General features: G+C 45.2%; 2 protein-coding genes across 2 annotated transcripts in view; one reads left to right on the top strand and one right to left on the bottom strand.

Moving 5' to 3' along the window:
- Nucleotides 1-2,659, bottom strand: part of Peak1 (pseudopodium enriched atypical kinase 1) — a 194,863-nt gene extending 192,204 nt beyond the window's left edge. The window contains exon 1 of the mRNA XM_048369079.1: nt 2,508-2,659. The gene's annotated coding sequence lies outside the window, so the exon portion shown is untranslated. The remainder of the gene's footprint in view (nt 1-2,507) is intronic.
- Nucleotides 2,660-3,074: 415 nt separating this feature from the next.
- Nucleotides 3,075-15,819, top strand: part of Hmg20a (high mobility group 20A) — a 65,040-nt gene continuing 52,295 nt past the window's right edge. Inside the window, exon 1 of the mRNA XM_048329680.1 lies at nt 3,075-3,558. The gene's annotated coding sequence lies outside the window, so the exon portion shown is untranslated. The remainder of the gene's footprint in view (nt 3,559-15,819) is intronic.

Genomic DNA, 15,819 nt, shown 5'->3' with positions numbered 1-15,819 from the left:
ATAAAGCTCACTCATTCTCACAGACAGGCAGAAAGACAGGCACGCGCACACGCACACACACCTGCCTCTTACAGAAAACAGAGCGATTGGCAATAGTGATATGGACGTGTGAGGGGCCACAATGAGGTCCCTAAATGGCTGAATCAACTGACCCAACAGAAGTATGATCTGGCGGATTTCAGGACTGAACAACTAGACGAGTGGCACCTGTTCCAGTTCTGCCGTGCATCACTGCAGCCCACAACAACAAATCTCTCTCACGAACCCAATACTAATCTCATGATGCTTCACCATGGAGCAATTCAGGAGACTTATTATATGAGATGTGCCAAAGCATGAATTTATGGCTGATGCTCATTTGGCAAATATGGCTGGCACAGCTAGATGCTGGAAAGCATGTATGCAAATAGGCAAATAAAAGTTTTTAAGCTCTCAGACTTCAATATTTACATTACCATAAATGTACAAAGATAAATGTTTATACGAGTATACATAGAATGCATTTCAGGAACATTTTTTAATGTGATTGTCAGGGTAACAGTTATGAAGTGACATTATTTCTTTATAGGCCTCAGGATAAGACTCTTTAAAAAATGAATTCTGACAGAATGTTAATGGGGTACAAACATTATTGTGGAAGTTCCTCTGCATATCATTCAAATCCTAATAGTTCAAAGCAATCTTATCTTTTCCTTTCAGTACAACACTTCTCTTCCAACCCTGGAAAACAGCCAAAGATAAATGTCAGCCCTAAACAGGGGGTGGTGGAAAGGACAACCACATGTCAAAAAGCTTTCCAAAAAAAAAAAATCATTCGACATTTTTTCCCATGTAATATAATCATGTTAGTCTCCAAAATAAAGACATGATAAAATATTTTCTCCTCCAGCCCTCTGACATCTATGGGTAGAGGAATGTTTGTTTTGTTACATAGTTGAAGAGTTGGTCACAGAGCAGTGGTATGAATTCTGCTTTCGTTGTTAACTGGTCATTTCCGTGCTGAAAGCAACTGACTCAATCTGTAAAGCAAAGAAAGGCACCTTACCAGCTATTCTAATTTACTAAATGAGCCACCAAAGGGAAGAAATGCTGAGGCAATTCAGAATGTAATCAGGGTAGGCAGTGAATTGGGCGAAAAATCTAGAATGTTCTGAGATTACAAAAGAAGCCATCATTGAGTTAAGTATCCAAGATTGCTCATGGAAAGTTTTACCCATGTGGATAATTCCGTTGGGTTTTATTTTTTTTTTTCACTTTCACATTGCAGAGGGCAATATTCTGACTATACACACTACTACCTCGCTTCAGTTATCAGAAAAGCAAAAAAGAGCACTGGATGAACCCAAATCAGTCAATAAATAAGCAAATAAGTAAATAATGAAACCAGCAGGTAGGTCCCCAAACAGAATCCCCGAAGCCGTTCCAATTCGGGTGAAAAGCTGTTCACATATTATCATCCAACGACCTAAAAATAGCCTTTTATGTAAGTCTCCAAGTATCTAATAGGACGTGTAGTCCTACCACATTCAACAGAGGCAGGAGAGAGACAGAGACGAGAGAGAGAGAGAGAGAGAGAGAGAGAGAGAGAGAGAGAGAGAGAGAGAGAGAGTGAGAGTCCTAGGTTTTCTATAGTAAGGGCCAATAAAGATGAAATCATAGTTTTCCTCTAACTCATCACTACCCTTCCACGCCAGCCATCCAACAACTCCATTCCACAGCTCTGATTCCTAAACTTGGATCTCGAAAAGAAGAGAAAACGGATGTGCAGCAGCAGCCTGGTATGCTCCTGCTCAGCGATCCTCAACGCGGCCCAGGGACCGCGGCAAACTCCCGGACGGACGCGCGGGGCAGGGATGGGGAGGGGGAGGAAGGGGAGGCGGGGGGGGGGGGGGGAGGACGCGGTTCAGACACCAAGTCCTCCTCCCAGGAGGAAAAGCAAAGTTCAGGAACCCGCGAGTCAGCGGGGTCAGAGGAGAAACTGATCGCACCCCGGATTCACGCCCCGCGTGGGGGGCGGGGGAGGGGGGTCCCCTGCCCCGGCGTGGAGAGGAGAGAGCCGGCGTGCGGGCGCCAGGCTCCATCCCTGCCCGGGGCTCGCGGGCGAGGCGGCCCCCGGCTGGGGGGCCGGGGGTCGTGTGGGGGTGCCCGGGGGAGGAGCGGGGGTGTCTCGGGTGCAGATGCCGCCGGCGACCTCCTCAACTTTTGCCTCCGGTGGGGGGCGCCGCGCTCCCGGGGCCACGGCCCGGACGAGGGCGAGGGGGGCTGGGCCGGCCGGGCGGCGGGGGGCGCGCGGCGCCGGCGGGGCGCGGGGTGGGGACCGGGGGGGGGGACCCCGAGGGCGCGCGCCGGCCACCACCAGCGCGCCCCCCTCCCCGGCGGCGCCGCCCGGCCCGCGTCGGCGTCCTCACCCGCGGCGACCCCGGCCCGCCGGCCAGCGCCCGGAGGAAGACGGGGACCCGAGGGGACGCGGGCGGCCCCGCGCCCCCACCTCCCGGCCCCCCCGTTACCTGAGGGGTGAGGGGGGCGCACCGCCCCGCGGGGAGCTCCGTCGCCGCCCGTCCGCGTCCCCTTCCTGGTGACCGCCGCCGCCGCCGCCGAGCAACTGACACGGACTAACAACTAACTAACTACTGGCGGCCGCCGAGTCCACCGCGCGCGCCCGGCCGCCCGTCCGCCCGGCCCACCAGCCGGCCCGCTCCGCCCCGCCCGCGCGCCGCCCCTCCGCGCGCGCGCCCGCCCGCCCGCGGCGCTCCCGCAGGGAGGGAGGGAGGGAGGGGGCCGGCGCGCGCGCGCGCCCGCGCCTCCGACGCCGCTCAGCCCGGCGGGAGGAGCCTCCTCCAACGCCCGCCTTTCCGCGCGTCCGTCTTCCGAGAACCCGGCCTACGCGGAGCCCGATTGGCTGTGTGGGCGGAGTCAGGGCGGGGGGCGGAGTCAGGGCGGGGGCGGGGCTAAGGGGATCCCGGGCCCGCGTGGAGGGGGAGTTGAGGTTCAATTAGGCGCTTGAGGAAACGGGCCCCCGAGATCGTTCCCTGCTCGGAGCCAGGTCGCCCGGTGCCAGCCCCGGTGCCGCCGAGCGCCGGGCACGTGTTTCCAAGGACGCCAGCGTACAGTAGTTACCAGCCAAAACCCCACTGTCTGCGGGGAGGGAGGACGGGGACGGAGGAAGTGGCCTGGGCAAAAGACTACACCTCCCAGGAGCCTCCGCGAACACGCGCCTCACCTTGCGTCATCACGTACCCCTTCGCCGTGTGGGGACAAAATAATCCCTTCTTTTTTTCCCCCCCCTTTTTCTTTCTTTCTTTCTTTTTCTTTTCTTTCTCCTTTCCTGGAGGGAGCGAGAGGGAGCACTGGTTCACCAACCCCCCCCCCGAAGAATGTCTACCTATTGCCACTAGAGAGAGGAGTTGCCTCGGAGGTGAGTGAAGACCTTCCGGCCAGGAAGAGGAAAAACACCTCGGCCATCCCGGTGCTGCGGAGGAATTCCGGCCAAGCTGAGGGAGCTCGGAGCGGGAAGGGCCGCGGGGAGCGTCCGGCCTCGGCCCGCCCGCCGGCCCGCAGGTGAGCGAGGCCGGGCGGCCCCCCCCGCCCCCCGGGGCCGCCCTCCCCACACCCCGTCCCTCAGGAGCCCACCCTCCTTCCTGCTCGGGTTACTACTGGCTGGGGTCTGCGGCCCAGCTCGAGTGGGGGGGGGTGCCTCACTTCCGGTGGGGGAGGGGAGGGGCGCCCTCACGGGGCGGCGCGGGGGCGGGGGGAGCCGAACTCACTTCCTGGGGGGCGGGGGGGGGGGGCTGTGTGTGGAAGGAGAAGGTGATGGTTTGGGGGAGACCTGCCCGTCTCCTCGGCTGAGAAGGTGGCGCTGGGTTCCATTCTCAGAAATGGTGTCTTCCTGTTTGGGGGGGCTGGAGGGGAGGGAGGGAGGGGGTGTGTACTTAATGTCAAAAGTTACTTGGCCCAAGTTTGTGCTGCTCACTCTCCCCCCCTCCATGCGAACTTGGGTGTTTTGTTTCCACGTGTAAGACGCGAAAGTTGCCTCCCATCGACTGAAGGAGCTGGAATGGACTCTGCCTTGACGTGCAACGGGAACTCTGTGAAGGGGTGGTTATTAGAGGATTGAATAGTTCTCATACATGACCCGATCGGTTTCATCTTGGCAAAGGGAAAGCATCGCACTGCAGTAATTAATCCTGGTGCTATTTTAATAACACTGGTGTCTTACATACTTAGATATTTTGTCTTGGGGCTACAGGTTTTGCACTGTGCCTGATGACAGGAGTTTTTTTTTTTCTTGATGGTGGCTGTATTCACTTTTGCTTTGGACTTTTTTTAAGGGAGAAGAAAGGTGGGTGCAAAAAAGGGAGGGAAGAGGGTGAGAAAATATAATTATGCTATTCAGTGTACACTGTGTAGAAAACGATCTATGTGACTGTGGGCAAGGAAGCGAAGAAGTGTACTCATTACCTGACTTACAAAATGGTCCCTTCTGTACAACACTTTAGTAACAATGAAACGTTTTTGTTTGTTTTTTTTTAATGTGCCCTGTCAAGGTGCTGTGGCTCATGCCTATAATCCTAACTACTGTGGAGGCTGAGGTATGAGGATTGCAATTGGAAGCCAGGCTGAGCAGGAAAGACCTTGCTTGAGACTTATCTCCAATAAACTACTCAGAAAAAGCCCGAAGTGGTGCTGAAGCTCAAGTGGTAGAGCACTAGCCTTGAGTAAAAGAAGCTCAGGGACAGCACCCAGGCCCTGAGTTCAAGTCCAAGGACCAGCAAAAAAAATCTTCCTTGGGTTTGGGTTGGAGGTGTACTTCAGTTGGTTAGAGCACTAGCCAGTGAGTAAAAACATCAGGTACTGAGTTTGAATTTGGATCTCAGATCTAAAAATAACAAAAAACCTGCCACATGTAACCATTTGCACCAGGTGTCTTTTACTCCAATTTATAACTTTATTATTTAGCATTGATTTTAAAATGATGCCTGTTATTTGTGGGTTTATTTGCTTTAGTACCAGTACGGGGCTTGAACTCTGGGCCTGCATGCTATCCCTAAGTTTTTTCCTTAAGGCTAGTACTCTATCACTTGAGCTGCAGCTCTACTTCTGGCTTCTTGCTGGTTAATTGGAGATAAGACTTTCATGGGCTTTCCTGCCCTGGTTGACTTCAAACCACAATCCTCTGATCTCAGCCTCCTGAGTAGCTAGAATTACAAGTGTGAGTTACTAACACCCACCTTTCTTTGTGGTTTTAAAGCCTGGAGCAAAAGTCATGAACTCAGTCCACATTTGAAGTAAAGGGAACATTATTAACAAAAGACAAAATGAATAACAATTGCTTTCCATATTTTCTGTTTTTTGTGTGTGGAACTATACATGGCGGTAAATACTCAATTTTAATTTCTTGGCTTCTGTCAAACAGAGAATTATCCAGGCATATGGAGTTTACATTATGAAATCCTCAACAGTTTGACTAATTTTAGGATACCTTCGAGTGAACCTACACTTTTTTCAAGAACTTTTAATATAAGGCCTGCGTATATCTTCCTTTGGGATGAGTTTGCAGTTCATTCTAGTTCTTTTAAACAGCTGTTGGTTTCATTTTTTGCAAAATGTTCTAGAAACTAAGAGGTAATAGGAATATTTTAGCCTATTTTATTTTGGTTTTGACTTCCGTCTCTGGCTGGAAGTGTAGCTCAGGGTAGCCTTCGTGCCTAGCACGCATGAAATCCTGAGTTCCATTCCTGGCACTGCAGAAATTAAAATCAGAGACGGTGAGGGGACACTTACCTTGCATGAAAAGCCTTGGGTTTCATCCCAACACAACAGTGCAGCATACAGTGTGCATCAGCCTGAGACTGTAAAATCAGTTACCTTTTGAAAGACTACAAAATGCCAAAGCTGACTAAAAAAGACAAGACTAACTGAGCCTGTGTTGTTCCTAATAGAAAATGAGGGCTATGTAGACTATCCCAAGTAGTTACTAATTGGCTCAAGAGAAAGAGTTTAGTATCTTCTATATAATTGTCCTATAGAAAATGATAGGACCACCCTGGCAACTTAAACTATAGTATTAGGCATTGCTGATGTATGTGCAGATTATAGAACTAAATGAGAAAGATAAAATACTTTTACAATACTGACTGGCGCCAGGCACTGGTGACTTACACCTGTCATCCTAGCTACTCAGGAGGCTGAGATCTGAGGTTCACTGTTCAAAGCCAGATTGGGCAGGAAAGTCTGTGAGACTCTTATCTCCAGTGAACCACCGAAAAGCAAGAAGTGGCGCTGTGACTCAAAGTGATAGAGCACTACCTTTGAGCAAAAAGCTCAGGGATAGCACCCAGGCCCCTTAGTTCAAGCTCTAGGACCAACACATAAATGTATTTTTTTAACACACACACACACACTCTGAGATTTAATAGTATTGCCTTTTGGAATCTGTCTTTGGAAAGCAAAGAAGTTTATTAAATTGGCCCTCAAGATAGTCCATGGAAGACATGCAATATAATAGAAATAAGAAAAATGGCTGCAGCTGAAAGACTTGAGAAGCTTGAAGAACTGTCTGAAGAGAAGGAAGCAATATATAAAGTACATATCTGGAAGAAGATGTTTTGTGATAAGTGACAGTTATTCATTGGCTCTATCAAGGAAGAAATATTAGAAAAGCTTGTGACAAATAGAGACGAGAAGCCTGTGGGAGCCTCTTCTCGCTTTAAAGTGCTGCTGTGAAGGAGCTATCTTCCAAGACAGTGTTTTGTTTTTTTTAATGCTTTTTGTTGCATTTTCTTTGCATTTTATAATAGATGTCAGATTTAGGGAGGGGAAAAAAAAAACCCTTTTGTAAATACTGGAGAGACTGAAATCTGGTTTGAAACCAGATGGGACAGAGAGGTCCACTCTACACCATCTCCAAAATAGCAAAAAGCCAGGTTGGAAAAGTGGCTCAAGTAGTAGAGCACCAGCCAAGTGAGCAAACAAGCCAAGCAGGCAGGCATGAGGCTTAAGTTCAAATTCCAATACAGACCAACCAGAAAAAAGAAGTCCTCTTCTAAAACTTCATTATTGCAACGAAAGTTCAGTGCCTGTCGCTGTCCTAAGGACTTCAAATACAGAAAATGCCTGAATCCTCTTGGAGTTCACTTTCCTCGTTTCAAAACTAGGTTCCCCACACACACATCTGCCTTGATATTCCAAAATAATGTTTACTTTTTGATCACTTTTCGGACTGGTTCAGGATGGGGTCCTTAATTTGAGCTCTCTTGATCTCTAAGCCATCTTAAAACCAGTTGTGAATGTTTTATTTAATTGACCCATGCAACATCCTATCATTTAGTTCCCTTGTACTGTCTGAGCAAATAAGTGTGAACAGAGGGGAGAAAGATGTGGACAAGATTCAAAACTAGTCTTTATATTTTACCAGCTTGATAACCTTCAGCAATTACTTAACCCCCCTGAGCCTCAGTTTCCCTGAGTCTGAATGCAGTTGTTTGATGGGGAAAAGGAAATTACATGTAAATCACCTGGAGGGATCTCCTGGTGCTCGAAGCTTAATAAATGCTGTTATTTAAGCCACAGTCTTGCTTCAGGTATGCTGGCCATTGGAATTTGCCCATGAGACTGCTTTTAAGACTTCCACACAAGGAAGTGGTAATCCCTCAATTCCCACAGGGGAGTAGAAATGGCTAGGCCTGGGATTAGAGATGTTGCAAGGAACAAATGAGGATGGAAGTGAGAATAGCATCTGGTTGCCCTGTTTCTTAATGAAGCAGGCAGTGAGGCGAATGGTTAGATCACAGTGGAGCTAACAATGGATAAAGACACTTTAGGATCCCATAGTTTCCAATTTTTTCTAATTAGGTCAAGGATGTGGTACATAGGCCATTTGGGTTTTGGCTTGGGCTTTTTGTTGGTGGTGGTGGTTTGGGTTTTTTGGTAGTGGGGAGTGAACCCGTGGCTTCATGCTTGCTAAGCAAGCTCTCTACCAATTGAGCCATGCCTTCCAGCCCTTTTTTTTAATTTTCCTTGGTGGGAAGGGTTGGAGTGTTTGGTAGTGATGGTTGGTGGTGGTTGGTGATGGTGTGGTTTGAGATTGGCCTTGAACTGATGATCTTCCTGCCTCCACCCCCTGGGCACTTGGGATTGCTAGTGTCAGCTTCCCTTTCTATGTGACAGTCACATTATTCCGATGGTGGAAGCACCGGGAGTTAAGCCGTCAAATAGCAATCCACAGGAAGAGACTGGAGGAGGTGGGAGACCAACAGACAGGGATGTTAATGTGTGATTCTAAAACTATCCCCCAGATGATTGGAGTAGAGAAATCTTAATGGGAAGGAACTGAGGACAGTGACTTGGGAAAGTCAGTACAAATAAAGGTATTCATTTGGAGACATGTTTTAGTACCTTTTATGTGTCAGGCACTATTAAATAAAACTATCTGAATTATTTTCTTAGGTTCTAAGAGTATGGGCATGTTTTAGTTCTCAGTGCAATACTTATGGTTCCCTGAAAGGTTGTAATAATGTTTTATGACACTAGCAATTTTTCCCCCTCTGGGTACTGGGGATGGAAACCTAGGGCCTTGCCGGTGCTAGGCAGGCATACTGCCACTGAGCTATCTATCTCCCCATACTTGTTTTCCGTTTTTGTTCTTGAAACAAGGCCTGTCCTGTCCAGATTCTCCTGCTTCCATCTTCTATGTGTTGAGATTACGGGCATATGCTACCACACCAAGCCTTTGCATGTTATCTTTTCCTCCCTTGGTAATTCTGGAGTTGGAACCTAGAGTCTTGCCCTTGCTAGGAAGGCTACTGCTTGAAGCATTCCTTTATCCTTTTTTGTTTCTGTTCTTTTCTGCTAGTGTTTATCTTGGGGCTGACAGGGACGAAGAGCCTTGGATTCTACTTCCTGTACAGCTGGGATGATAGGCACACACCACCATGCCCAGATTGTCCTCCTTTTTTTGAGATAAAATCTCCCCAAATGCTTGCTCCTGCCAGCACACTGTGGTGCTCACGGTCTCCACTTCCCAAGTCTGCCGTGCCTAGACTTCACGTGGTATATTAGTTCTGATAACTTGGCATTTTGTACTTGGGAAAATTGAGGCTTAGAGAAGTTGGTTCGCTTTCTCAGTCTCCTAAACATCAAATGTTAGCAGCCAGTAGTATCAACCCTGGCATTTGCCAGAGACTGATAGAAAGGAGAAAGAGGCTCTCCAACGGAGCCTCGGGCGCAGGCGCTGACTTACTCTGAGCATAACAGGGCCTCTGGCAGGTGCATCTGGGAGCATTACATGTTCACCGGAAGGCGCTAGTACTTAGAGAGGAAGGACTTGGTAGCTATAAGCACTTGTTTCTTAAGTATTCTGTTTCTCCCTGAGGATCTGGTCCATGCTGCCCCACTACCATGGGAGGAAAGGGGAGTGAGGAAGGAAGACAGAGAGGAAAGACAGCTGTCTTTGGCCATAAACAGTGAGGTTTGTGTGACTGTACAAAGAGCAGATATACAGCTTGGCCTGAAGAGAGTCCCATAAAGTCACCTTTTAAAATAGTATTCGCAAATCTAATCACTAAATCCAAATAAGCTATTACTGACAAAGGCTGTCATAGATTAAGCCATCACAGACTGGCTAGCAGCATTTCAGTCCACTACGGACTGTATTAGAGAATGGTCTCTGCCACACATGCGGCACGAGCGTGATCAGCTACGTCCCCAGGTTTGTGTGAATATACACCGTGGTGCTCGCACAGCCACTAAAGCAGAGCGGGGCTATGTGACATTCAAAAAATGTATCCGATTCTTTCCAAACAAGTTTACACTGGACTGGAGGCATGGCTCAAACGATAAAGCCCCAGCTGTGAGTACAAGAGCCACACCCTCCTCATGACCCCCACCCCCAGAAAACAGAAAACCAGGACTAGAATAAACCAGTGTCATGTTTGACTCCCGACTGATGAGGTAACATTGAGTCTCAGTTTGTAAACAAGCCGGCATAGTCCAAGATTACATGCCACTTATTAAACTTTATGACTAGATTTTATTGTTCATGAAAACAGTAGCTTAGGTGAGTGTTTTGCGATTGATACGTGTGTCCTTCTTTAAAAAGATCGTATCTCTGTGTATCTTACAACAGTAATAAAGGCCCGCATACCACATCACTGAATGGCTAGTAATAGGTTAGAATGGCAGGTGGTACTGAAGATCGGGTTGAACCTGACATACCAGACAGATTCTACACCAAAATAATATTTGACCTGTGTCCAAGATTGTATGTCTGGGGGTAAAGAAGCAGGTCATGAAAATAAATTCCTTGAAAGACGGTGAGGTAGACGTGTGTGGTTTGTATTTAAATATCTGAATTTTCAACAAGGCCAGATCTCCCTCCCTTCAAGAAAAAATAATGCCCCTGTTTTACAAAAAATTGTATCAACAACTCCACTTTTTTTTCCTTCCCATTGCAAAGTTCATTTCTGTCACTTTCTCCCCCAATTGATCTATAGACTAAATGAAGTCCTAATAAAAATCCTAGGTGTGTGTATGGTAGGAGGAGGGTTCGACAAATGAATTCTAAAGTTCACATGGACATGTAAAGGACTGAGAAAAATCAAACCGGTCTTGAAGAACAAAGTTGGAGGACTTTTGTGACCAGAGAAAAAGGTTTATTTTAAAGCTAATTACAGGTGCGCTTGGCAAAAGGATAGGCGGATCTATGGAACCAAATTTAGACACCAGAAACAATTCCAAACATATTTACTTGATTTATGATAACACTCGGTACCATAAGGGAAGATTCGATTTTTCTGTAAATGGTGATGGATGGTGAATCGTGACATCTACCTCACAACAGATACAAAAATCAGTACCAGTTGGACTGTAGATATAAATATTAAAGACAAAACAAAAACTTAGGGGAAACTGGAAAACACCTTTATGATTTTAGAGTAGATAACAACCCAAAAATGGAAGATTGATGAATTGGGTATTATTAAAGTTACAGATCTTTGTTGATCAAAAGACATTCCTTCTACATGCCCTACAAATGAGTAGATCAATAAAATGTGTTATATGTATATACAATGGACTGTTACTCATCCATTAGAAAGAATAAGAGTATATCATTTTCAGGGAAACAGATGGACCTAGGACAAATCATGCTAAGTAATGAAAGCCTAGCTCAGAGAGTCAAAGAGTGCATGTTTTCTCTCATAAATGGAAGCTAGATCTACAGTAGAGCTGGGCATGGCAACCTGTACAGCACATGCCCTCCTCACACACAGGCTGAAGGAGGTTGCCTTTCGGGGAGCAACCCAAAGGTGGGACTTCTCTGAACATTTAAAATACTATTTACTTAAACAAGTTCCAGGAAATGGAAACGTGTTGGGTTTTGTTGTTGTTGTTATTGTGTGTTTTGAAAGGTATTCCTGGTGTCTGAATCATGTGTGTTTAGGAATGATGAGACCCAGCGGGCCTGCTGCCTTGGGGGGGTGGGGGGCGAGGGTTCTACAGCTTAACAGGTGTGGACTATGCCACGGGCGGGTGGAGGGACGCTCCCTGCGTCTGCCTAGGTCCCTATCGCAGCTGCTTTTTGTAGAAGACACTGCACAATCAGGGTAATGCCGGGCGGCAGGTTCTCATTGGCCCGACTTATCTGTGCTGAGCTAAATTGGCGGTGGTGGCAGATTTTATTTATCTTAAGCTCCTACAGAGAAATACACTGGCCCACATTTCTTAGATTGGAGTTCTTAAACTCTAGGCAGAAAGTTCTCAGTCAGTGTGGACGAAGCAATTTGTCCTCTTTCAAGAATCCAATTAAAAACAAAACATTCAATGGCAGTACAAAGGAAGTCCTATTGCATTTGCTTGTCTCTGAGATGGACAGTACTGTGTGGCTAAAGCTGTCGTAGTCATCAGTATGCCACATGCTCTCAGGGTTAAGTGTATGACATATCTTTTTTATTATTATTTTTGTGTGCTGGGGCTTAAACTCAGGGCCTGCGCACTGCCCCCTTAGCTTTTTCGCTCAAGGTTAGCACTCTGCCACTTGAGTTACAGCTCCATTTGTACTTGGTGGTTAATAGGAGATAATACTTTGCTGCCCAGGCTGGCTGCAAACCTCAGTCCTCAGATCTCAGCCACCTGAGTAGCTAGGATTTACAGGCCCTGGCCTTGACTTCACTTTTAAAACATGTAGGTCTATGTGACTTGATATTACAAGATAGGCTGGATTTTCTTAGATGCTTTCTCTATCTTAGTCCTAGTTTTTCCACTGAGTTGTTTTAAAGGCTGATTTTAGTGAAATGAGATGCTTAATTGTATGGTAGAAAATGTTAAGTTCAGTAATTTGAAATAGCTTATGAGGAAAGCATCCCTGTTTACTACCAGTTTTAGACTAGGTAAACTTCATCTCAAGAGCAAACATCTGAGAGGTTTGTCATAGTTTATAATGTGTATTGAGGTGTTCTTATTCATTCCTAAAGTCTAGGTATGATACTTAGGAATATTATACACTGAAAGTATGTGGCATGCATATCAGCAGGTTTAGATCCCTGGTGGGGTGGGGGATCAGAGAATGAGAGTTGGGAATGTTTAGCAAAGACCCAAGTTTCTAACATCAGAATTACTTATTCTCCATTTAGCAAAATTATTATTCTCTCTTAATGAAATAACTTTTAAACCTTCATCTAATTATTGATGCTTGCAATTTTGCCAAAAATTGTAGCTATTCTGAGGTCAGTACAATCCAAAGCTCTTGGTTGGAGGCATGGTTCAGGTGGTAGAGCACCAGCCAAGGAGCAAAAGCAAGCATTAGATAGAGTCTGGTCTCAGACCAAAAAACAAAAAAAAAACCTGGACGCTCATAAGCAGTTCTATTTGCTGCCAGGTCTGACTAAATAAGTTTCTGAATTTCATTAATTCTATAGTTGCTACACCCACATTTAAAATGGAAAGCAGTGATTGTAGAGCTGGTGAGAGTATGAGAAATATTGACGTATTTTCTATGGTACTACATAGTATTATATGGTAGATTTAGCCGGGTAAGGAAAATCTAAACCCAGAGGCCTCCATATCCCAAAGGTTTTCTCAAGCAACTTGCCATTTTAAGGACTATATTAAATCATTGTAATCGAGTGGGTTTTGTGTTCATTTCTATAAAGGGGCAAGAACAGCTTTATCTTGCCAGAAATACAATATCAGTGACTAGCCATTTATTTTCTAGCCGAACAAACTGCTTGCATAATTCTCATTGGCAGACCCTTTTCCCCAGTGTTTAATTAAAATCTCTCCCTAGCAATACATGGTATTGAAGATAGTGTATAGATTTGCTTAGGTACACAAAATGACTTGAGTCAACTGTTTGTGGCCTGCTTTTTTCTCTCTGTGTGTGTGTGTGTGTGTGTGTGTGTGTATGTATGTGTGTGTGTGTTCTGGGCAGCTCTACTAGAATCTCGTGGACTATCCTGTGGAGTCTGGGTTCAAAACTCAATCTTCAGATCTCAGCCTCCCGGAGTAGCTAGGGTTACATATGTGAGCTACCAACGCCTGGCTCACCTTTACTTATTATAGGCCATCTTTTACTCTTTTTTTGTCGAATAGCATCACTCTTGGCAAAATGCATCTACGTATCATTAGTGAATGGGGATTCATTGTGGTATTCACCCATCTTTGGTCCTATTCACCCATTTGGTCATATTCTACCATCTTTCTAGAGCTATGGCCCTCTCAATGGAGGGATTTTTATAAAAAGTTTAATGGTCATTTGCATAATTAAAATCTTAGTACCACAGACATTGCAACTCAGTGTTTGATTGTAGATTCATGTCTATCACATAATAATAGAGGCGCGAAAGACTGGAGGAACCAAGTGCTGCAGCCTTTCCTATAGATGAAGATGTCCCTCCAAGGGGGCTAGGTGAGCAACTGAGGGTAACAGGTAGTGTTAGGTTAATAATTAGAAGATGTCCAGCCATTAATGAAACAGCATTTATGTTTCAGTACTGGTTATTCTTTCATTTTTAAAGGAGTCACACCACTATCTTTACTCAGTCTGGCCTTGAACTTGCCATTCTTCCAGGTTTTTGCTACTACACCAGGCACAGCAATCTTTTCTGTATCGAGGAGAATATGCTATCAATTCAGTTGATCATACCCAATAGAATATTTGAAGGCGAGAAACTCAAAACATTTTCAAATAGAGTAAGTGGAGATAAGTCGGCAGTGATCATTTTATGAACTGTTTTAGAAAACAGTATCATCCTATAATGATTGCCAGTGCTTTCTTCCTCCTACATACTTAAATTGTTAATTAAATTGTTTTCTTTTTTTTCTTCTCAAACTGAGCTCCCCTAGAAACAGGAAAGGCTGTGTTTTACCTGGTATATGCCCCTTTTCATCTGGGCTTTGTGTGTATTGTCTGGGTACTTAATAAATATTCATAGAAAACAAATTGTAACCACAGCTCTGGCAATAGTCAATAATAGTCTATTCTGCACTCTTCTGTCTTTGCCATTCAGGCACATCACCTCACCCAAAACTTATAGCCCACCTACTACAATGGTGCTGACATGTTTTGGGGAATCTGTGAAAGGAAGATTGAAGCATTGCTAGCATCAGGGGATCTTGGCTGGTTTTACAGTACCTTCCCTTCCTTGGCATTGCATGCAGGGAAGTGCTGAGGGCTTATTCACTCTCCAGAGGTCTTGGAGCTGATGGCAACAGACATGTATTGCGGGAAAGAAGATAGATGCTATAATAACAGACATGTATCGCAGGAAAGATGATCGATGCTATAATAAAGACGGTTGTGAAAGGGATCAGAAATAGCTCTGTCATATAATCTGTTACTTTTGAAAACCTGAATGTTTATTTAAATGTGGTACTGTGGAAAGTAACGTTCCTACTTTGAACTGTTAGAGAAAAACTCCATCCAAAGTAATTATGTAAATTGAGTCTTAGATCTTCTGGTACTTACAATATCTCTTTTTAATAACTGGATTATTTCATGGTCTTAAGCTGTTTGATATATTTTATTGTTCTTTTGTTAAAGAGAAGAAAGGTCAGAGCTACATTTTATTATTATTCATATCAGTCTTATTCGAAGAGGATCTTACTCCCTGTTTTTTTCAAGAATAAAAAGTAGTTACCAAAGATGGGATTACAGTATGGTAAGATTTAGTAGGTTTTAATATATTGCTTTAAACTCATTGTTTTGTTTCATTTAAACATGATAAGATTCCTTTTCCGGTCGCTCATTATTATAGTACCAAGTTTAATAGTTTACTTGAAAAATAAAACATCTTTGTTGTAAAGGATTTATAGTTTAAACATCCAAAACAAGTATACCACACTTTTATTTTTTTATTATAAAAATAATTTTTGTAAATTAATTGTACAAATTGGTTTTATTATATTTCCATGTGGCTGGCCAGATGGATGGATGGATGGGTGGGTGGGTGGGTGGGTGGGTAGATGCGTGGGTGGATGGGTGGGTGGATGGATGGATGGATGAGTGGATGGATGGGTAGATGGATGGATGTGGGGGGATGGATGAATAGAGGGGGAGAAGGGTAGATGGGGGGGATGGATGGATGGATGGGGGGTAGGTAAGTGGAAATGTGTTTTAATCATGTTCATCACCCAACACCCTCTCACTTCCCTCTTACTTGTCATACTGGTTTCTCCCTCAAATCGTGCACATTTTATACCTTTGTCCCATTATCATTATTGTTACCAATGTAATTCTGGATTCTCCATACAAGTGAAGAGGTGCAATATTTGGCCTTTTTGTTCAATACAATTTTCTCCAATTACATCCATTTTCCTGCAGACATC

The sequence above is a fragment of the Perognathus longimembris genome, chromosome 20 (genome assembly GCF_023159225.1).
Source record: "Perognathus longimembris pacificus isolate PPM17 chromosome 20, ASM2315922v1, whole genome shotgun sequence".
NCBI lineage: Eukaryota > Metazoa > Chordata > Mammalia > Rodentia > Heteromyidae > Perognathus > Perognathus longimembris.
Note: the sequence above shows the minus strand (reverse complement) of the source record. Positions and strands in the feature narration are given on the sequence as shown.